The sequence below is a fragment of the Carlito syrichta genome, unplaced genomic scaffold, assembly GCF_000164805.1.
Source record: "Carlito syrichta isolate Samal-C Ts95f unplaced genomic scaffold, Tarsius_syrichta-2.0.1 Scaffold314032, whole genome shotgun sequence".
NCBI classification, from domain to species: domain Eukaryota; kingdom Metazoa; phylum Chordata; class Mammalia; order Primates; family Tarsiidae; genus Carlito; species Carlito syrichta.
In genome coordinates, this window is record NW_007258128.1 from 371853 (window position 1) to 394958 (window position 23106).

Here is a 23106-nt window from a genome sequence, read left to right on the forward strand (position 1 = left end):
AAGCCAGGACAGGTCCTTGAGGGAGGGAGCACACTATCCTCAGAAGGAGCACCCTTGGGAGGAGCGCAACTGAGAGGAGCTCTATGGGAAGGAGTGCCATTGGGAGGAGCACAGTTGGGAGAAGCACTGTTGGGAAGAGTATCCTGGGAGAAGCGCCCTCAGGAGAAATGCCCTGGGAGAAGTGCCACTGGGAGGAGCGCCATCAGGAGGAATGCACTGGGAGGAATGCCTTCGGGAGGAGTAGGCTCAGGAGAAGTACCCTAGGAGGAGAGCCATTGGGAGGAGTGCCTTAAGCAGAAATGCCATCAGGAGGAATGCCCTGGGAGGAGCACCTTCCGAAGGAGTACCCTGGGAAAAGTGCCTTCAACCTTTCAGTGGAACTGGGAAACATTCCATTTCTTGAGTGTGTGGTGGAGAGATACACATGAATGGTTATGTTGTGCTTTATGTTTTATATTTAAAATATTCCTATTAGTTTTTCAAAAACAAAAGCACAAGGAATTTAAAGTGCAGGTATAGACTTCCAAGAACACACAAAAAGCACACCCACATTGCTGAGTAGACACCTGTACCAAGGAATGGTTTCATGCCAGTTGCCTAAGACCCTTTTCAGCATTCACAGCCCAAGTGGGTTAATTAAAAGAAAAAATCTTTGGAAGAGAAAGAGAGAATCTGAAAGCAAAACACTTTCTCCTCCTATCTTTGAAGACCAAATCATGCTCTGCTGATTGCTAGGAGTGAGTAGTTGTCAGTCAACACCAACACACTGCCCGTTTAATGTAACGGTATTATTTTGTCTCATTTTGCAATTACTCCCACGTTCCCTGGGAAGAACCTAATGGATTGCTAAAAATAAAATGGAGATGAAGTTAATCACTTAGGATGTTTTGGGTCCCAACTCAACTAGCTTAAACAGAAAGGAAATGCCTTGGCTTAAATACTTGAACCGAAAAAGGGCGAGCTCTGGGACTCCCTTCCCTGGGCCTCTGCACTCCACCCTGGGTGTTTGTCTGGAAGCCAGAACCTACAGCCACACCAGGCCTTACACCAGCAGCAACAACAATCAAGGATGCAGACAACATGCTCCTGCAGCTCAGTCCTCAGCAAGTAAGGCCTTCCACAGGCACTTCAGCAAGTCTATGCGGGCATCACTCCGACTAGAACTGGGTCACAGCACCACTCGCGAAATCAACCCTGACCAGGTAACAGCAACACACTGATGTCCCCAGAGTCCACAAGGGACTGCTGCCAAGTAGAACACATCATGGGGTCATGGTCACTTCTTCCACCTGTAACAGGAGGAGTAGACGAGAGACAGGACAGGGTCCGACCCAATGGCTACTCAGTGTTTACAGGAAACTTCTCGAACCATGTGCACCAGAGCATAAAAGAAGTCACCATCGTGATAGGCTTGGATCTAAAGTGAAAGACTCAAAGGCAGATGGCCACAGAAAATGGTCTCTGAGAAAGGATTTCTTAAATGTATGTTTCTATATGTTCAATTCTCCAATCAGAAATGCAAACACAGAAAGGCAACAACTCACAGCAGATAGGCCATGAGAAGCGCAGCACAGTACTTACTGCATCCTAGCACCACAGGACAGACATTCCAACAACAGCAACCGCACTAGCAAGGCATCACCTGAAAAAAGTTAGAAATAAATTGTTAAAGTACATAAGAAATTTCACTAAGAACACTAGTTGCATAGTTTTCACAGAAGTCTTGTCTCTGTTCTCAAAGAGAAGAACCATCCTTTCTAAGGTGAGCACTGCCCTTGAGCCAGACCTGAGAGAGGCACTGCAGCATTAGGCTACCTCTAGGTATTTTCAAGGTCACCTGCATCTACTGTGCATCGGACCATCAAAACTCAAAACAGACAAATATATTTTTTATCAAGAAATACTATCTTGGACTGTTATGATAAAAATAAAGCACAAAAAGGGAAAAAACAGAATAATTTATTTTTTTTAGAGATAGCATTTTGCTCTGCTGCCCAGGATGGAGTGCAGTGGTGAGATCATAGCTCACTGCAGCCTCTATCTCCTGGTTTAAAAAAAAAAAAGAGAGAGAGATGATTATTAAGCAGACCTCAAAAACCATGGAGTCTGCCTGTTACAACACATAACAAGTTTATTCAATCCAATGTAACTCTAAGCCAGATAAATCAGCTTCAAAGTCTAAATTCCTAAACTCTGGGATCTGAGGAGTTAGTTCTCAATAGGAAAAAAAATGCAAATAGCTGATTCAAATACTTGACACTGCACCATCTTCATTAATGAAATCTTCGAATATTCACCATGCTGTGGAATGCTGACAACACACTCACAGAACTAGAGACTGTGGCCTGGAACTGCTTTTAATACTCAAAAGTAAAAGGTAAGAACTCTGTCCCTGCCCAAACCCCAGGACAAGTAACAACATAACCAATGACAAGTGTAGTTAAGAGGCACTGAAAACATAAAATTCAACTATGCTTCAAGACAATGCTGTTCTCGGGGCTGTGACAAGGCTGGGGGTAACTATCCCAGTATGGACAGATGCCGTGTCTAATTTCACTTTCCTCAGGACTTGGGACATTCAGCCAAGTCACTGCACTTGTTATGGTTAATAATACTTTTAAAAATTATAAACCCTAAAAAGAATGAAAGTGGAAGCCTCAAAACAGAAGAAAATATCTGCAACACATATATCCACCAAAGTGCGGGCTCGGAATACATAAAGAACTCCTTATAAAACAGGAGGAAAAGACAAGCCACCTTCTAGGACATCCCATGGCCAACAAGCATGTGAACAGGTGTGCAACCTCATTCCCTACCAGGGAGATACAATGAAACCCACAGGCAGTATGGTGGCTCATGCCTGGAATCCCAGCACTTTGGGAGGCCAAGGTGGCAGGATCTCTTGAGCCCAGGAGCTTGAGACCATCCTGGGCAACAAAGCAGGACCTCATTTCTACAAAAAAATAATAACAATAATTAAAAATTAGCCAGGCATAGTAGCATGTGCCTATAGTCCCAGATACTGGGGAGGCTGAGGTAGGAGGCTCACGTGAGCTCAGAAGTTTGAGACCAGTCTAGGCAACATATCAAGACCCATTCCCTACAAAAAATTTAAAAAGTATCTGGACATGGTGGTGCATGCTTTTGGTTCCAGCTATTCGGGAGGCTGAGGTAGGAGGATTGCCTGAGTCCAGAAGGACACGGCTGTGGTGAGCTGTGATCGTAACATTGCACCATAGCCTGGAGAGGGGAGGGGAGGAGAGGGAAGGGCAGGGGTGGGGAGAGGAGGGGAGGGAGCTATAGTGAGATAAAACTCCACAGCAATCAAAATTGCTGAAATGTAAGACTGTGACAATACCACGTCTTGGGATATGGAACAATCAGCCCTCACACAGTGCTGGTGGGATGTAGACAGGGCAACTGCTCAACAGCAACCCACAAAGCAGAACAAGACATGCCCAGCAACCACAACGCTATGCCTAGAAGTGTCTCCAAGGAGGGCGCTCACATGAATCCCAGCGTCACAAAATCAGCCAAGAACTATCAGTTGTGACAGTAAAACCCAGCAACAAATTGTGGTGACAATTTCCCACAATGGAGTACTATACAGCAGAAATTAGTCAACTTCTCCTGAAAAGGGCCAAGCCGTAAATACTGTAGGTTCTGCAGGCTGTAAGTCTTTGTCCTTCATCGCATCTGCCCAACCCTGCCTCTGAAGCACAAAAGCACATGAACTTATGGGTTTGGCTAGACACCAATAAGCTTTATTTACAAAACAGTCAATCCACAGACCATAGTGGTCCTTGCTGCACAGCAGTGGATATAAATGAACCCTAACTAACACAGCAACACAGATGGCTCTCACAACGGAATGCTGAAACTAAGACGCCAGGCACAAGGAGGTGGACTGCATGGTTCCACGTTACAAAGTTCAGAAGCAGGCAGAACTATGTGAGTCTGCATAGGAATTACTCTGGGGGTGGGCCGGGGGCGGCAGGGTTGGCAGGGGTTGGGGAGGCAGGGCTGGGGATGAGAGGGTTGCTGGTACTGGAGTCCTGATCTGAGGGGTAGTCCTGTGGCTACATTCAGTCTGGGAACAAGCACCAAGGTGTACACTATGGACATACTTCTCTTCATTCTGAATAAGAAAGGAACACATTTAATAACTGTCATATATGAAGATTCTGGCAGCTTACTGTCCCTGGATGGCACATGCTGGCACAGCAGCTGCTCAGGCCCCACATCCAGTGTGTGCTCAAACGGCAACCATCCTCCTCCAAGTCTGCCATGGGACTTGAGGCCCTCTGGTGACTTCAGCATGCAGAGAGAGGTGGGAGAAGCTGAGTAAAAGGGGGCCAAGAGGCACTGGGGTGGGTCCTGTGCTATTACAGCCTCCGAGTAAGCCACACAGGATGAAGAGTGACAGAAGCAGCTCAGCACCGCAACCACAACGTGGAGGGCCACTGAACTTGCCTTTAGGACAAAATAAAGACAACTTTAAAGCTTCTTAAGGCTCTTAAGAGCTGATAAAGGGATTTGTTCCCAGGACTACAATTCCTTCCAATCTAATGGATTAAATGGGCAGGAAGTCTCAGCTTTTCAAGTGAATAAGTAAACCAGGCAGATCACAGTCCTGACTTTCTAAGCACACATTTTCAAGAATCTCTATACCTTGATTTCATGGCACTACAAAACACAGGAAACTAAACCTTACTGTACTTAAAACTTACTTATATATTGAAACTTTCCAAGGATCACAGGAAGACATTAGGTTACCAAGATGGTGTCCAAATACACCAGGAGGGGCAGGCACTATGCACAAGTCAGAGAAAACAAAATCACACCATCACATCATTAGGCTTATATTACGAGTCAAATGAGAAAAGAAGCACAGAAAAATTAAGTGAAAAGAGCTGAAATCTACTTGGTAGACTGCATAACTGACATGCGTAAGAAAGAATCTGGACTAAACACTGGAAATGAAAGATCAGGGCCCTGCTGTAGAGAAGTTGGCAAATCCATGTAGCAAAAACTTAGATTAAACAACATGAAAGTTGTAAAACATGTACAAGTGCTAAGGGAGCTGCAAATTAGTAAGAGAGAATTATTAAATGTAGAGGAGGGAAATTCAAGTGAAAAGAAGGACAGAATAGGAGAGAGCAACAGAGTAAGAGGGAAAACCAGCTGAGTGCAGCTGGTAAGAAGGGAACAGAGCATCATTCCAGGCAGAGGGAGAGACCATATAGGGTAGGGAGGCAGGAAGGAGGCAGCCACAGCTGAGGAACAACCAGGACTCATTGACCAATATACGAGGACAGGCTAAACTCAGATGACAGAGGGACTTGTCGGGCATAGAAAGTTTCAATTTTATCTCACAGGCATCTTGGAGCCACTGGGGTTGGACATGGAGGAGAGTAGAGCACAGGCATGGAGAGAAAGGCGCAGGTCTCCAAACAGATCTTTTTGCATAGTTTTGACATTTAGAACCATGGTAGTGTTTTATAAGATAAAAAATGCAAAGAATTAAAATCAGTATGTGGGAGGAACCTAAAAGGAAATACAAACAGGAACAACTAAACTGCATCACAAATATGTAACATAACCACACTGGAAAATAGCTAGCCATCCGAGAAACCAGCATCTCTTCACCACTCGCATAGAGGCCAGACACAAAACAAAGAAAGGGGAAAGGCCAGCATGAACTGTTCAATGTCAACCTTGAATTGGAGGCAGCACTACAAACACATGGTTTTAACAAGCATTTCCACAGACGGACAGACACACAGAGACAGATGCAGGCAGGTGTAGACACACAGGCATGTCCTAGCTCTATCCTCTTTCAGATCCCAGGAGCAGTGAGCACACTAACCCCAGAGGTTGGTTTCTAAACATCCTTCAATAAAAGGATGCAGGAGATATGCCTGGCAGCAAAACTGGGGCAGGGAAAGTATCAGATAAGCCTGGAACATCTTATGGTGCCAAAAGTAAGAAAATGCTCAAAAAAGATGGGAACTCACTGAAAGGAAAGTGAGACCCAATCAAAGGGACCAAATCTGTGACAATTTAAATAATAAAATTAAAAACTGGCCAGGCACAATGGCTCATGCCACACCCCCAGCACTTTAGGAAGCTGAGGTAGGAGGAATGCTTGGGCCCAGGAGTTCGAGACCAGCCTAGGTGGCATAGTGACCCATCTCTAAAAATATGTGTGTGTGTGTGTGTGTGTGTGTGTGTGTGTGTGTGTGTATAATATATATAATATTCTAAATAAAAACAAAAATTTATAACTGTATTAACAGATTATAACACATAGGATAAAACAAGTATCTATGAGTCCATATTGCTAAAAATAAATAACTGAATGTGTAAACACAAGAGAAGGCTGATCTCTTTCTTAGAGGAAAAATGCAGAAAGAATGCTGGAAATAGAAAAACCACCATTTGACAAACACCACAGATTAAAGGAGACATAACTGAATGAATGTTTATCCTAGAATGGATCACAGTCCAGACAAAAGACATTATTGGAACAATTGACAATTTACAAATACAGTATGGAAATTAGCAAACTGTATTAGTCCTGATTTTGATAATTTCACTATAGTTACGAAAGATACTAGCTTTTGGGGATTGAGCATGAAGGACACATGAATGATGTTTGACCTATTTTTGCAACGTTTAAAACAACTCTGAGATTATTTCAAAATGAAAAGTTAAAAAAAAAAGAAAAGAAAAACATGGATACATGAGGGTTTTTGTTTTTGTTTGTTTGTTTGTATTTTAATGAGAAAGAGTCTTACACTGTTGCCCAGGTTGGAGTGCAGTGTCACAATCTTGGCTCACTGCAGCCTCCAAGTCCTGGGATCAGGGGATCCTCCCACCTCAGCCTCTGGAGTAGATGGGACTACAGCCATGTGCCACCACACCCAACTTTTTTTTTTATAGATAAGGTCTTGCTATGTTGCCCAAGCTGGTCTTGAACTCCTGGGCTCAAGTGATCCTCCCACCTTGGCCTCTCAAAGTACTGGGATTACAGGTGTTAGTCACCACGCCTGACCTACATGAGAGATTGTGAGTCATAATCTTCCTAATTCAAAACCTTGTTTTAAGTCTTTTTCTCTCTATGCCAAATACTAAAGCTGATAAGGTTTGATACCTAAAAAAAGGCATATAAATTCATTTCTCTGTAAATGAGAAGTGCGAACAAACAAGGAACTGTAAGTGACCAAATTGGAAAAGAGCCAGATAGAAGTTTCGAAATTAAAAAAAATAGAAACTGAAGTCTTTTAAAAAAATCATTAGGTGGATAAATTACAGATTTTCCACAGCTGGGAAAGGTGGCTCTGTAAACTGGAAGACTGATTCAGAAAAGGTATCCAGAATGCTCCCCAAGCAGAGGAAAAAACTTGAAAGGGAAGCCACAAGGCACAAATGACAGAAGGAATGGGCCTGACACCCACGAGTATGACTGAAGCATTCCAAACCTGACTCCACAATGCTCCAAAATCCAACATTTGTTGGCACTGTCATGATGCTCAAAGGAAACACTCACGGGAGCATTTCAGATTTTCAGACTGTCAGATTAGGGATGCACATCTGGTAAGTACACTGCAAATATTCCAAATCTGAAAAAATCTAAAACTCAAAACACTTCTGGTCCCAAGTATCTCAGATAAGAGACACCCATCGGCATTAGAAGATGATAATGGAGAGACTCACTGATGTAAGTGACACCAGTCTGTGAATCCAAAAAGGCCAACAAATAACAAGCAAATGAAAAATCAACACCAAGAGACAGAGTGAAACTGCAGACTAACAAATAAAAGCAATCTGGAAAGTGGCAAAGAGAAGAGAATCACCTGGAAATGTGTACCAGTTAAGGCCATAGCTCAATTCTCAGAGCAACAATGAGCCTGAAGATGGGGACTATTGTTTTCGGTAAACTAAGGAGATAACTATCAACCTGGAATTCTATAGCTAGAGAAAACTCCTAAAACAACAAACATTTTCAGGCAAACAAAACCAAGAGCTTACTAGACACACTAAATTACATGGCCTTTGTGCAGTAGAAAAATGATCCTGGATGGAAGACCTGAAAGGCAGAACAAACAGTGAAACCACACACAACACAACCAGATAAAGGGTGAACAGACAAGAAACACTCAACCTCATCAGCCACTAGAAGTATGCAGATAAACTCACAGTGTGGCAGCGTTGTGCACCTATCAGAGGAGCTACAGTGAAAACCCACCTGGTGGGAACATCACTAACATGACTCTTGAAAAAGTGCCTAGTGTGCTGGCTAAAGTTGAGCACGCATGTGCCAACTCAGCAGTTTCCCTCCTAGACAGAGATGGCATCCAAGGACACACATTTGTGGCAAAAGACACACATGGGGTGCAACACATATTACCCCAAGCAGGCTGCGTTGGCCTCTGAGGAAACTACTCAGGCCTTCCACCTCTCCCACAAAGCAGGCAAGAAAATATTCTTTGCTTTCTTCCAAAGGAGGTCATAATTCCAGAAGTGCCCTCCCTGTACCTGGAGGAAAGGAATGTTCTTATCTCTGAACACACACAGGAACACAGAGAAGGAGCTGAGCTAACAGGCATCGCTAGTTGCCCCCAGTTATTATCATTAGATCATACCTGCTTTTTCCAATCCTACTTTCAAAAAACAGTCCATCAAATTTTAAAAGGCTACATGTGCCATGGCTGGCACCTATAATCCCAACACTTTGGGAGGCCGAGGCAGAAGACTGCTTGAGGCCAGAGGTTGGAGACCAGCTTGGGCAACATAACAAGATACTGTCTCTACAAAAAATTTTAAAATGAGTCGAATGTGATGGTACATGCCTGCAGTCCCAGCTGCTAAGGAAGCTGCGATGGGAGGATCACTTGAGTTCAGGAGGTCAAGGCTGCAATGAGCTATGATTACACCACTGCACTCCAGCCTGGGCAATAGAATGAGACTCTATCTAAATAAATAAATAAGCATTAAAATACAAAGGAGGTCATAATTCCAGAAGTGCCCTCCCTGTACCTGGAGGAAAGGAATGTTCTTATCTTTGAACACACACAGGGACACAGAGAAGGAGGTGAGCTAACAGGCCTCACAGGTGTCCCTGTTTCTCTGGGTCTTCATTTCTGATGGCTCCCATGGCACATAAAACTTGTATTAATAAGTTTGTCAGCTTTTCTCTTGTTACTCTGTCTTTTGTTATGGGGTTCAGCCATGAACCTTGTAACAGGTGAGAAAAGGAAATCTTCCTGCCCTACATCATGAACAGGGAGGTTCCCAGCAGTGAAATTCCTAATCACCAAAAATGAAAACAAATGCAGTGTATATCCCCAGTAGAAAAAAAAAAATCAATTGAGGAACTGCATAAAATAGAATACTACAGCGATAGAAGGAATAAAATATTGCCACGTGCAGCATGAATTAGCATTATAAATATAAAGCTGAAAGCAAGAAGCCACATAAAAAAGCATACACGGCACAATTCCACTTACAGAAAGCTCAACACCAGGCAGAACCACTCACTGACTTACCCAGGAGTCATATCAAGGCTTTAGAGCAACCCTGAGTTTTCTCCATCTGGATCTGGCTTCACAGATGAGTTCAACTTCTAAAATGCATTGACCTGTCCACCTATAATTTGTGTATCTTTTTCTGTGTGTATCATACTTCAAAACAAAACTCATTTAAAAATAGAATGAATGATGAGTAAAGATGCTGGCAAGACTATTACAGCAAGAACACTGTGTTCTTCCCGTTGCTTCCCATAGGTGGCACCCAATTTGATCTGCATTATTACTAATGCTGCTCCCTTGATGACTGAAGGCGAGATTTGCCAAGCTTTCCCACTGCAGAATTACTTACTCTATTCCCTTCTGTAACTAATAAGTATTTCAGAGGAGAATATTTTGAAGCTATGGAAATATCCTGTTCTTCTTCAAGCTTTCAATTAATGCATCAATTCATTCTTATATTTATAGCAGCAGTCCCGAAAATTTTTGGCATCAGGAACTGGTCTCAAATTTTCCACAGGGAAGAGGGGTGGGGAATCATCAAGCATTAGATTCTCATAAGGAGCACATAACCTAGATCCCTCGCAGTTCATAATAGGGTTCATGATCCTATGAGAATCTAACGCTGCCTCTGATCTGACAGAAAGTGGAGCTCAGGCGGTAATGCAAGAAATGGGAAGTAGCTGGCTCACTCTCTGCTCACCTCCTGCAGTGCAGCCTGCTTCCTAACAGGCCACAGACTGAGTACCGGTCCACAGCCTAAGGGGTTGGGGACCCCTGATTTACAGTTTTCACTCATTTATTCAGTGGGTTATAATCCATTACTACCATACTATTACCATATTGTTTACTATGATCATTATTTATTTGGTAGCCCACCCTGCTGAGATTTGGAAACCTCTTCAAAGCCTCTTCTCTGTCATTTTGACACGCTCCCATCATTTTCCGATGGCATCCTTCACTTTCTGAAACCAGATGTTTTAGTCTTATTTTGTACTTTCTCACACTGTACACAGCCTTTCTCCAAGGAGACCTGGCTCCTTTTACTAGAGAATGGTATTTATAAATCGAGATCCAGGCAGTAGACACAGTCACTGCTACTACCAGGCTCTCTCCACGAACAGAGACAGGAAACCTGCACATGTGCTCAGACATTCAGACATATAAATACACACTTACATCTACATCCAGAGGGCTGGTCAAAACATATTCCAAGCTCACTGAAGGCTGGGTCAGTACCACTTAAAAGTCATGAATCTTCCCCACGGTTTGTAACAGGTTTGTAACAGGTTTCATGGTTGCTTCCAAGACAGACATTGTCAAATTCACCAAGACACAGCACAAGCGCTATAGATTTGGACACAACATTGCACCCAGGGCACACACCAGATTAAACAAATGAAACAAAACCATTGATCTCATTTAAACTCTCAAAGTCCAATTAAACACTTGTGGAGGAATCATTCACACTGTGTTTTTTCAAAAGAAAAAAAAAGTATTTAACGAAAAGCTAAACCAACCTATTTTATTAGTTGGCTACAGGGGCAGATGTGATTGCTTCTCTTAGGCTCATATCAGTTAGACTGTCAATTCACTTACATCTAGGTAAGATATATTAATTAAGACAGCATAATTGAGGTGAGTGGATTGCCTGAGCTCGCGGGTTCGAGATCTGCCTGGGCAGCGAGACCTCATCTCTACAATAAATCAAAAAATCAGCTGGGCATAGTAGCGCATGCCTGTAATTCCGGCTACTTGGAAGGCTGAGGCGGAAGGACCTCCGGAGCCCAGCAGGTCGAGGCTGCAGCGGCCGGGAGTGGCCAATGCACTCCAGTCTGGGCGACAGAGTGAGACTCCAACTCAAAAAAAAAAAAAAAAGATAGCATAATTTTCAGCCAAAAACTTTCCAAATCAATGTAAAGATACAGATTTAGAAACAAAAAAAACAATCTCCTGGATTCTGTGAGTCCTCGAACCCTCATCAGCACTGGGGTCTCACTGCTAAAGCTAACCTGGTGGAGACAGTGCAAGGGACACTCAAGCCTAGTAACCATCCTCCTGGCGAAAGTCCTTCACACCACAGACAGTTAATGCATCTTAACAATCTGAAAAAAATCTTAAGTTACAGTTACATTTAGCATCAAAGAGACTATCCACTTTTCTTGGGCTTAAATGTTAGATAATAGTGTTCAGAATTCAGAATATTATGGTCCACGTTTTTCTACGGGTGACAGTGTGAACAAAATCTCTAAAGCAGATGGTAAGTTACATGGAGATCAAGTGACACTTCGGACAGATTCAGTGCTAATTCATTGTGTGTTTTCTAACCACACTCTTTCAAAAAGAGCGACTCCATAGCTCATAGGAGAGAAATCCATTTTAAGTGGAGGTGACGTCTCTACTTATGCAAGAAGCAATTACACAGGTGAGCAGACAAGATGAGCTGCTTGGACACACTAGGGACAGGTCCACAAGCCACCAGTCTTCTCTTCAAGGCTGTATGCTAAGTGCATCCAGCCTTCTAGTCACTGAATTTGTTGAGCCCTAATCTGCTACCCGAATACCCCGTCCTTCCGAGCACATGCATAAATTAGAAAGCAGTGCTGGTCTTCCTCTCTACAGCAACAACTGCACACTAGCCCGAAGTCTAACTAGTCAGGTTCCCTATAACATTTCTGAAATTCAGTCAATGTACAGCTCTTTTCACCAAATGTAAGCATGAAGGAAAGAGGCTCAAATCCTAACTGTCATATTTAACTACTCAAATGGGGAGATGCCTTCTCAGACAAGTTAGATAAACATGCAAAGACCTCACCATCACCATACACAGCCTACTGTCACTAAAAACAGAACTGCTTTTAGAACCTGAAGCAAGAACACTCAGTAGGATGTTTGATGACATTCGCATCTAGGCTGAAAATCTCTTGATGTAACACAACCAGTCACATGGTGTCTTTCTCTACTAACCACTACACTAGACGTGGTGGTGACTTACACATTAATTCAGTGAGCTACTGTCCCCAGCTACTACATCACACAATAACCTGGGTGTTGCTGGGGTGGGCTTCCCAGATGTGACTCAATCAACTGGCTTTAAAGAATATTGTCCTCCATAATGTGGGTGGCCTCACCACTCAGCTGAAAGGCTCAGAAGCAACAAAGACAATTCGCAAAGAAAGTCTGCTCCAAGTCTGAAGTTTCAACCTCCGCCATCCCCAGCCTGCCAGGCTGCCCTATAGAGTGAGCCAATTTCTTCCTTAAGATCAGTCAGTCAATCCCAATGCCTCTCCTTCTCTTTATATAAATGAATATGTATTCACCCACACATGCGTGCACGTACACACACACACACACACACACACACACACACACACACACACACACCCCCTACCCTCTAGAGGTCCCTTTCTCTAGAGAACCTTGGCTGACACATTAGGTAGAAAGAAACAACTCTGTTTCTTCTACATACCACCAACAAATTACAACATCAAATTATCAGATGAGGGTAGGAAGGTTTCACACCAACCAATTCTCCAATTCTTGGCAGACACCAATACACCAACCGCACGCCCCACAGTGCTATCATGGTACCTAGGTTGGCTCAGTCCCACAAGGTCAGGGATCAGTCTCACAAGACTGCCTCCACTTGAGATATCAAGTGCCAACATTAGGCCTCAGCTACTTCTGACCAACAGAAAATAACCCGGGGGGTTACCATGACCTGGTTGTCAGGCTCGATCACTTCCAAGAGTGATTCACAGAACTCAAGAAAGTCACTTACCTTTACCTCTGAGATGTATAGGGTGAGGAGGGGAAAGGGAAGGTCCCTTTGAGCATACCGCCTACCTGCACCTCAAAACTTTTGGGAATTTTTATGGAGAATCCAGGCAACCTCTGGCCCTCCTCCCAGACCCAGGTAAAGGTGTGGACTTGAAGTTCCAAGTCACTCTTCACAAGATAGGAAACCAGCTGATAGCATCTCATTAACATACAAAAGGGCAGGCTTACCACTCCCTGAGAGTCCAAGGGTCTCAGGAGCTCCAGCCTCAGGAACCAGGGATTAAAACCAGCAACAACACTTGTCTCACCCCTGTCGTCTCTCAAGAAAAGTTTCTGAGGGGTTTGGAAGCTCCTGCTAGGAACCAGGGTCAAGGACTACAGATCTATATCTTATGTCACATTAGGCAAAATGGGAAACCCTCTAAGAGTTTTAAAGGTTTTAAATTTAAAGTCATACTGAGGCAGGGGCCCTTCTGAAAATGCAGGAATAAGACATGAGAAAATAAGTTACCCCCTGCTTCTTTGTACTACTCTTTTGTGGGCTTTTCACTTTGGCAGGATACATGTTCAAACTTTTGGTGGAATCCAATCAGGAGAGTGATCCTGTAAGCCAATAAACAAATAGGACTGCAAATGAAATAATTATGCAAAACCAATCAGTGTGTAATAAGTAATGCCAACTGCCACCTCCATCTACAAAATATCCAATCAAATGGATAATGCCAAACTGCTGTCTTGTATGGGAGACTAAGAAACTAAAATGTATATAAGGCAATGCCTTGCTGCGCTTGGGGCGCAGCCTTTGGATGCGAACCTGCTGAGCCCGTGCCGGCAAGAATAAACGCTGTTTCTGGCAAAGCAGCCTCAGTGTCCTGTCTCTCTCTGTAAAGATTCTCTCTACAATACAAGGAGAGAGGCACCTTAGTTTAATTCACCTGGAAAACAAAGGCATCTCATACCTTCCAGAAAGCAGTAGTCAATGACTAAAATACAAGAGGTATGGGGGTGCTGTACAGTATGAGAAACATTCTGGGGGAAGACAGAGGCACATCAGCTCCCACCTGAGGTCTGAAGTCTGGGGCAGGGGGAGGAGGTCTGGGGCAGGGGAGGAGGCTGGAAGGGGGAAAGCCACTGGGGCTAAGCTGTCCTGGAGAGCACCCACTCACCCAGTCTCCTTAAACTCTAACAGTTTCAGGATTGGGTCCCAAGTGTTGTACTTTGATGAGCTCATCTGACTGCTCATACCAACATTAAGTGGCAGGTACCATTATTATTCATAATTCTTCAAAGGGATGGAGGAGCTGAAGGCATAGTTCATACTGGGTGACGGAGCTACTTAGGGATACTGGGCCGCACACATGAACCTAGGCCTTGATTTGAGTCACTGAGCCATACAAGTCCCTAACAGTATTTCCCAGCCAGAACAACAGAGCAGAAACATCCAAGCCAAGTAACCTATTAGCAGTGACACCAACTATTAAATGCCACATTACATTTGAGATTTGTACACACAGAAAGGATTAGGGACAACCAGTACCAGCAGGAAGCAGAAATAGGAAAGCAAACTCCATAAAGAAAAAATTCCTGGTTGAAAACTGCCAACAACTGTTAAGTAAAATGTATGGGGGTCACCATTCTAGAAGGGGCTCCCAATACCAAGCTTCAGAGCAGACCAACATGTAGTCCCTTGTATCAAGGGTGATGTAACCAAACAAATCTAAAGCAGCAGAAAAATCCCCAAAAGGCCCATTAAAAAAAAAAAAAAACTAGTAGAGTCACAGCACCCAATCAGAAAGAATCCAGTCAACCTGAGCTGCCAGGATAAGAAAGTCCTCTCCACTTTAACTCTTACAGGGAAGGTAGCCAAACCTAAAGTGACCTGATGTTAGCCAATCCGCTTTTGGTGTTAAGCTGCATCCTCGTTCCTGTCCCAGTTCTCTTACAAAAATCAACTGTTCTGCCACACACCATGGAGCTCCTTCTATTATTTATTATTATTTTTATTATTCAGCCAGTTGCAGAGCTCACACCTGTAATCCAACACTTTGGTAGGCCAACATGAGAGGACTGCTGGAGTCCAGGAGTTCAAGAGCAACATAGCAAGACTTTCTCTCTACAAAATTTTTTTTCTAATTAGCTGGGCGTTGTGGTGTATACATATAGACCCAGATACTCAGGAGGCTGAGGTGGAAGGATCACCTGAGACCAGCAGGTCAAGGCTGTGGTGAGCTGTGATTGTGCCAATGCACTACAGCCTGGGTGAGTGAGTCAGACCCTGTCTCAAAAAAGAAAAAAATTATTATTATGATTATTGTCCCTTGGATTCAATAGAACCCTTCTATTTTTTAGACTAGATGCTGCTGAATTCATAAATAACTAATAAAAGCCAATTGGATCTTTAAATTTGTTGGAAAATTTGCTTTTAGCATTTACAAATTTACCTTTTTCCATCCTATTTCAAAAAAACTTAATAAGAAAATAAGAATACAAATAAATTCACAGCAGTACAGGAAATCCCAGTACAGATGACATCACCAGACCAGAACATTGAAGAATTCTGAGAAACAGAAAACCAAGAGACCCAGCAACCTTACAAATAAAAGAAAGGACCTTCAAAGAACATCCACCGCTGAATCAAGGATTACCCAGAAACATCAGCAGATTCTGGGAGTGGCAGCAGACTTAATGGTGGGTCAGGTGCTTAAAGTGTATGTTATCTGCACTGCAACCCCCCTTCCCTCCCTTAGAGGCCATGTATAGCATTATCCCCTGATGAAGGCATGAGGGACCCCACAGCAATCCTTGGGCCAAGAAACGGGACAGTGCTCCAGGTAACTCATGCATACCCACACTCCGAAAGCACATGACCCACACACTTTGTGGGAACCACCACTCTGCCCAGCATGGCGTGCCCACCCGAAATGGCTTCTGGCAGAGTTGACAGGGACTACTAGGCAAACATCCTGTGACAAAGCTGAATTCAACCTTTTAGTCTACTATTTACTACAAATAAATCCACAATAAACAATCACCATCCACTCCCAGAAGAGCAGCAGCATGGAAAGAAGTTTCAAATTCAAGAATGCCTAAGAAAAAAGTTAATATGGAAAAAAAAACATGTTTTTAAAAGATATAGTTCCTCAAGAAATTCAAGGAAATATGACATCCATAAAAAAGGAGGAAAGTAATGATTTTTTAGTGAAAATATGATTACTGGGGTGTAAGAGTATACAGGATGGATCAGAATCGGATCACAGCATCTGTGGTAGACTCTGGGCCTGGATCCCATGCCCAAGGGACACCTGCTCCCTGCCCATCAGCCTCTCTTCTCCTTGGGTCCTTCTTTGGCTTCTTCTCTTCTACTCACAAATATGAACCAATTTTCTTTAAATCATAAAAAGCCGCTTCCTTGACCCAGATTCCTCCCCAAAATAAAGAAGGGATGAAGTAAGGAGGCATCAGTGATGCTTTCGAAGTTCCTAGTTAAAAAACTGGATGGATGCTTCCATTATGACATGGCCAAAGAAATCAGTGAGAATCCTGAGGGGAGATAGTCAATAACATGCCAAATTCCACGCGGTATCTTCAACAGGAAGAGCTACAAACCAAGAGTATTATATGAACCTCAGTCAATGGAGTATTTTCTTTGGCCCATGTAGTGTTTTACAAAAATTCAAACTTTTAAAACTTGAAAAAACTTTTAAAAACCAGGGTTTTAACATGCAAATCCAGATTCACAGCTTCCCTTGAAAAACTGGTGGATCTAAAGGCTGGGTGCCCCATTCCAAAGCAGCAGTGTAGAGGAGCCCCACAGCAGGGCCTACACTCCCCACACCCCATGCCCTTGACTGTCTTCCTGAGCCTGAGCCTGAGCCTGAGCCAGCCTGGTTGCCATGTATCCCCACTTATCCTGCTGTTTTTCTTATCGTAAATAACACTTTTCCTTACCCAGATGCCTGCTTTTACTTATGGACACTGACAGCCAGGTCCCGTAGGCACTTAAGTTCATAAATCTGCTGTAGATGACAGAGTCAAGAAAGGGCTTGCAAACAGATCTCTGCTGGTAAGGGAAGGAGAGCTAGGGCTGAAGTGGGACCCAGGGAGGGCTGGACGCAAGTTAAGGTGGAAGACGGCTGAGCACACGAAATAGAATACTTATGGAGAGTGCAACTCAGAAAGAACTTCAGGAAAGCCCACAACTCAAATCAGTAAGAGACCGTGAAGGATGGATGACAGGAAGTGACAGGACATGCCAGGAGTGAGACCTTCAAGAAAGATTTCAGAATGAGCTAGTTGATGGTGCACAGACTACACAAAAGTTCACTCCACTGAGACCAGAGTTGTAGAGAGAGATAACAGTCCATTGCAAAGTAATTTATTTAACAACAACAAAATTCACATCTAAACTACCTATGAAGCTGCACTACATATCCACTGGTTAAGGCCAATCCAGAACATGTGTCTCTGAATTACTGTCAACATAAATGGTATGCCAAGCTCTTGAAAGACACTGTTCATTGGCTAGAATTATCATATGACATAGGGATTATTTAAATTTTATCTTACATGTCAGAAGCATTTTTTGAATAAAAAGCAAAGGAAGGAAAAAAATCAGGCACAATTCAACAACAAAATTTCCCTCAAACTGCTGCACATAAGAGAGTAACTTGTGTGCCATAATAATAAAAATGATCGGTTAATAAGGCAGAGAGTTACACCAGGCTTTCCTCTAAATTTTTATTAATGAAAAAAGGAGAAGAACCCATTTAACACTAGAAGAATTGTAAGAATTTAAAGCATCATACTGCAAAAGCCATCAGACTGTGAATAAGCAGGAATATCTCTGCACTTTGGTTTAGAAAGAAGAGAATTCAGAAATTCTGCAACATAAGACAGGCTTCTCCGCTATGGTTTTTGTACTAGAGTACTAGATAGATACGACAGAATTCATAAGGAAAATGGAAATTTTCAAGGACATTTGTGGAAATGCTCATCCTCATTAACAACCAAAAAATAAACAAGCAAGCAAAAATGGAGCAGTCACCATTTTAGAACTTCTAAATTAGCAATATACTACTTTGTACACATGACAATAGCAAGCCTGCGCCAAAACCTGAGTTTTGTACACACAACACTAGCAAGCCCGTGAACTGGGATGGCACCTTCAGAAGCAGGTGACGATTGGCAAGTAATGAGTGCACTCCTGGTTAGGGAATCAATGTAAATGATACAAGGGAAGCAAAGGAAACTGTGCTCTGCTACAATGTTTTTTAAACAAAACAAAGAATCTGGAAGCAAGTCAATTATCCAACAACAGAAATATTATATAGGAAATTACAGTGCATCAACACTATGACCTCTAACTCACTGGTCTTTAATGTGACAACAATGAAGACAACATGGAAACCTGGAAAAATAGTTGATGTCATGTCAAGATGAAAAATAAAATACAGGCTGAGTATTCCCTATCCTAAATGTTTGGGACCACAAGTGGTTTGGATTTTGGTATATTTGCACATATATAATGAGACATCTTGAGGATGGGAGCCAAGTCTAAACATGAAATTCATGTATGTTTCATAGACACGATATACATGTGAAAGAAAACAATCTAGGGACCCCAAACCCACCATGCCAAAGGGCAAGTTCAGCTTGGAAACTGAGTCTCACACAAAATCCCTGCTTTCCTTTGGTTTCCAAACAGAGAGCTGCAAGGATAGAAGGCCACGTATCTCCCCAAATGGCCTCCCTCACAAATAGTTCACAAATAAATTCCTTGTGGGCCCCCAAATTTCTCAGAATATAGATAATGACCCTGTGGACTAGTCCCAAAGCAGAGTTCTGCTGGATCTCACCCTGATAAAGAAAATTAACAGCTTACCTTCACGGTGTAGAGCAATGGCAAGACTACCAGAAATCATCTTCCACCCACCCCAAGACAATGCATAACTGACTTCCACAGGTTTACTTTATCTTATATGAAATACAGATTGACCACCAGACAAACACATCATTGACTGTCCCTTCATCCCATCTTTTCTTTTCCTTTTTTTTTTTTTTTTTGAGTTGGAGTCTAACTCTGTGGCCCATATGTAAAATGTAGATTCACTAAGCACTAATCAAAGCCTCCACAAGAATGTAAGTTTTTTCCTACCCTCCACCCAATGTTTTCTTTTTCCTCCTTTCCCTCTTGCCTACACTTTCCTATCCAAATACTGAAGTCATCAAAACCCACTCTAAAAACTGAACAATCACAGGGGCTGCTGTAATCTCTTTATTTTTCCCAGATGCATCTCAACCTTAGCAAAATAAACCTTAAAATCGATTGACATGCCTCAGTCATATTTTCAATTTCCATACACATATCCTGAAGGCAATCTTATACAACATTTTCAATAATTCTGAGTGAAAGGATATAACATGGAGTTAATACAGTCAAAGAGCAGTAATTTTAACACTGCCTAGTTGTCATGTTTTTCTAGCAGTTCACTTTACTCTCTAATCCACTAGCCAAGGACAGAACCCAGTTTCTCAGAGGTAGCTATTGATAATTGTTTTGTAATCCCCTCCCCAGCTTGTTTTGCACTAATTAGCCTTTTTATTTCAAGTATTTGCCTCCTCCCACAAGACTCAAGTTACCCTAATCAGTTTTTCATGACCTTCATGACACAGACCCTATCGCCTCAGCAGGAGTCATGTGACTAATCCGACCCATCTGCCTAACGTCCACCGCCTGCTGTCAGTACCTGTGCTTACTTGCCCTTGGTGATGACATGGAGCAGACCACTACCTAATCACCTTAAGGACCTGTCCCCATCAAAGGGAAGGGCTAAAAGGCAATCAACTTCAAACAACAGTCACCATTGCTCTGTTAAACTCTGGTGTGTCCACATGGTTTTTTGAGCTATGGCCACTATGTTTCTTGGCTTTGGCCCCCCTCCCCTACCTTAGGGAATCTATATCTATCTATCTACTCTGTTTCTCTTTCCATTTGTCATTGCTTTACTAAATTCTGGTATGGCCATGTGATCTTTGAGCTATGACTGCCACCATGTTTCCTAAGCTTTGGCCCTCTCTCCTACCTTGGAGAGGTGAATCTCCTCCCTCCGCTCTCTAATTTACTTTCTAAATAAACTATATTTTCCAATCTAACTTTTGTGCAATTATTTGCATCCTTCACACAGCACCGGATCACACAACCCCACCCCAGCAGGTCTGACCTAACAGTGTGGAGGCCCCAAAGGGATATATTTTTAACCTAACATTTTTGGAGGCCCCACAGAGATCTTTAACCTAACACTGTGCATGACACAAGGTCTGTGTACAATAAACCAACACTGAATTGCAGCCTTACAGGAGTCAGGGATGAAATTTTTCTCTTATGGCGTCATGTTGGCAACCAAAATGTTTTGCATTTAGAGCATTTCTAATTTTGGATTTTTGGACTAGGGATGCTCAACCTGTGATGTGCCTGCCAAGATTATAGCTAGAGTAGGTAAAGAAAGAAGAATGTGTTTGCATGTGGTCAAGACAGGGATGGAAACACTGAAAAAGTGGGAAAAATTGTTATATTGAAGAGACAGATTTATGAAGCATTTTTTTTAAGCTTTCAACTTTCTTTTTTTTGGAGGTTGTCTGGCTATGTTGCCCAGGCTGGCCTTGAACTCCTAGGCCCAAGTGATCCTCCTGCCTTAGCCTCCTGAGTACCTGGGACTACAGGCACCACCACACCCAGCTTCAATATTCTATTAATAGCAGAGTAAACAGAATCGAAAGTAAATCTAGGCATCATGGGATTATAAGACTGGTACAAAGACAAACAACTCTGGCCATAGTGCTAAGGAGAGAGGAGGGAGCTGGGAAAGCTGAGTGTCCCAGAACAGCAAGGACAAACTGTAGCCTGTGAAGCACAAGGTGGTCAGCAAGGTTGGGACCTGAGAACACTACTGTGGCCTGGGAGCAGGTTCAGTACGAGGCAAAGACACAGACTTCAGGCAGAGAACGTGAGCTGCAGAGGCATCTGAGAGCCACCAAGGAGTCTGGAGAAGATCGAAGCCAAGATAAGTTTCTTTAAGAAGGAGGTAGATGATCCATACAGAGCAACACTGAAAATGCAAAAAAGGAACATTGAGAACTGCACCAAAGACAAGAACTCAGGTTATATGGAGCATAACCTGGCTTTGTATTTGCTACTCCCAGAAAGTTCAAATTTGTCTACAAAAGTGACACTTTATGAGAAATTCTCATACCTTTTCAAAGACAGACACACTGATTAGAACATGTCTCCAATTCATATCTTAGCAACAAGCAAGACAGAGATTCTCATATTGACTTCTAAAAAACAGGTCCCAAGCCGGGCTCGGTGGCTCAGCCTGTAATCCCGCGCCTTTGGGAGGCTGAGGTGAGTGGATTGCCTGAGCCTGCGGGTTCAAGACCCGCATGGGCAATTTGGCGAGACCGCATTTCTACAATAAATCAAAATGAGCCGGGTGTGGTAGCGCATGCCTATAGCTCCAGCTACTTGGAAGGCTGAGGCGGAAGGATCGCTGGAGCCCAGCAGGTCGAGGCTGCGGTGGCCGGGAGCGACCATTGCACTCCAGTCTGGGCGACAGAGTGAGACTCCAACTCAAAAAAAAAAAAAAAGAGGCCCCAAATTAAACCCTAAATAAAGTACAGCAGAGGATACTTCACATATATCTAAAACTGACATTTTTCTTCACCTTAGCATTACTGAAATCAGCATGCTTCTAATCATCGCTGGCATTTTAGAAATGGATCATCGTTGGGAAGGTTGCATTGTTTTTCTCAATGATACATGAAATAATGGTATCTCTTACAATTGAAGGTATCTTAAAAGTTTAAAAAAAATATGGTTTCTTTCTGTGCCTACAAACCACTCCCTCATGCTATTATGTAACTACAACAGAAAAGAAACAAGGAAGAGAAACTAGGCCCGGTAATCGTAAATTAATCTTTTGATATTAAAAATACATAAAATGGTGACATCTCACCAGGCAGAGTTCTAATTCTATCATTAAATGATCCCAGCAATCTTGATTTTAAAGTTTATTCATGCTCATACATGCAGAACATAGGCCAGGCTCGGTGGCTCAGCCTATAATCCCACGCTTTGGGAGGTCGAGGTAAGTGAATTGCCTGAACCCGCGGGCTCGAGACCCACCTGGGCAACTTGGCGAGATCTTATCTCTACAATAAATCAAAAAATATTAGCTGGGTGTGGTAGCACATGCTCGTAGTTCCAGCTGCTTGGAAGGCTGAGGCGGAAGGATCACTGGAGCCCAGCAGGTCGAGGCTGCGGTGGCCAGGAGCAGCTACTGCACTCTAATCTGGGCGACAGAATGAGACTACAACTAAAAAAAAAAAAACAAAACATAAACACCACACAGACATGCTGTACAGAGCTACCTGTGATAATGGTCACATTACCACACAGAAAGGCAACACTTAGGAAAAGGACAATTAAAACAGCCCACGCTCATTTCCACACAAGACACCATAAAAGAAAACATTTTTCTATTCAACAAAAATCAGAGACAATAACATTTTTATTAAAAAATGTTAGACTTTTAGTAAAAATACTATTTTACTACCACTCAGGGCAATTTAAAATACATATTAACATCATTGCAAGTTTGCTGTAAATCTAAAATATTCCAAAGTAAAGAGTTTTCAAAAATAAATAAATATATACATATATTAACAATTTTAGTGACCATTTCATTAGTGTTTCAACCTCAACAAGTAAGTTGTCTGGAAAAACTAAAGAAAAATACTT

At 42.7% G+C, this 23106-nt stretch overlaps 1 protein-coding gene across 3 annotated transcripts in view; it reads right to left on the reverse strand.

Moving 5' to 3' along the window:
* SIPA1L1 (signal induced proliferation associated 1 like 1) overlaps positions 1–23106 on the reverse strand; it is a 224061-nt gene that overhangs the window by 176224 nt on the left and 24731 nt on the right. For all 3 annotated transcript variants that reach the window (XM_021718955.1, XM_008070855.1, XM_008070856.1), the window contains exon 2: positions 1582–1642. The gene's annotated coding sequence lies outside the window, so the exon portion shown is untranslated. The remainder of the gene's footprint in view (positions 1–1581; positions 1643–23106) is intronic.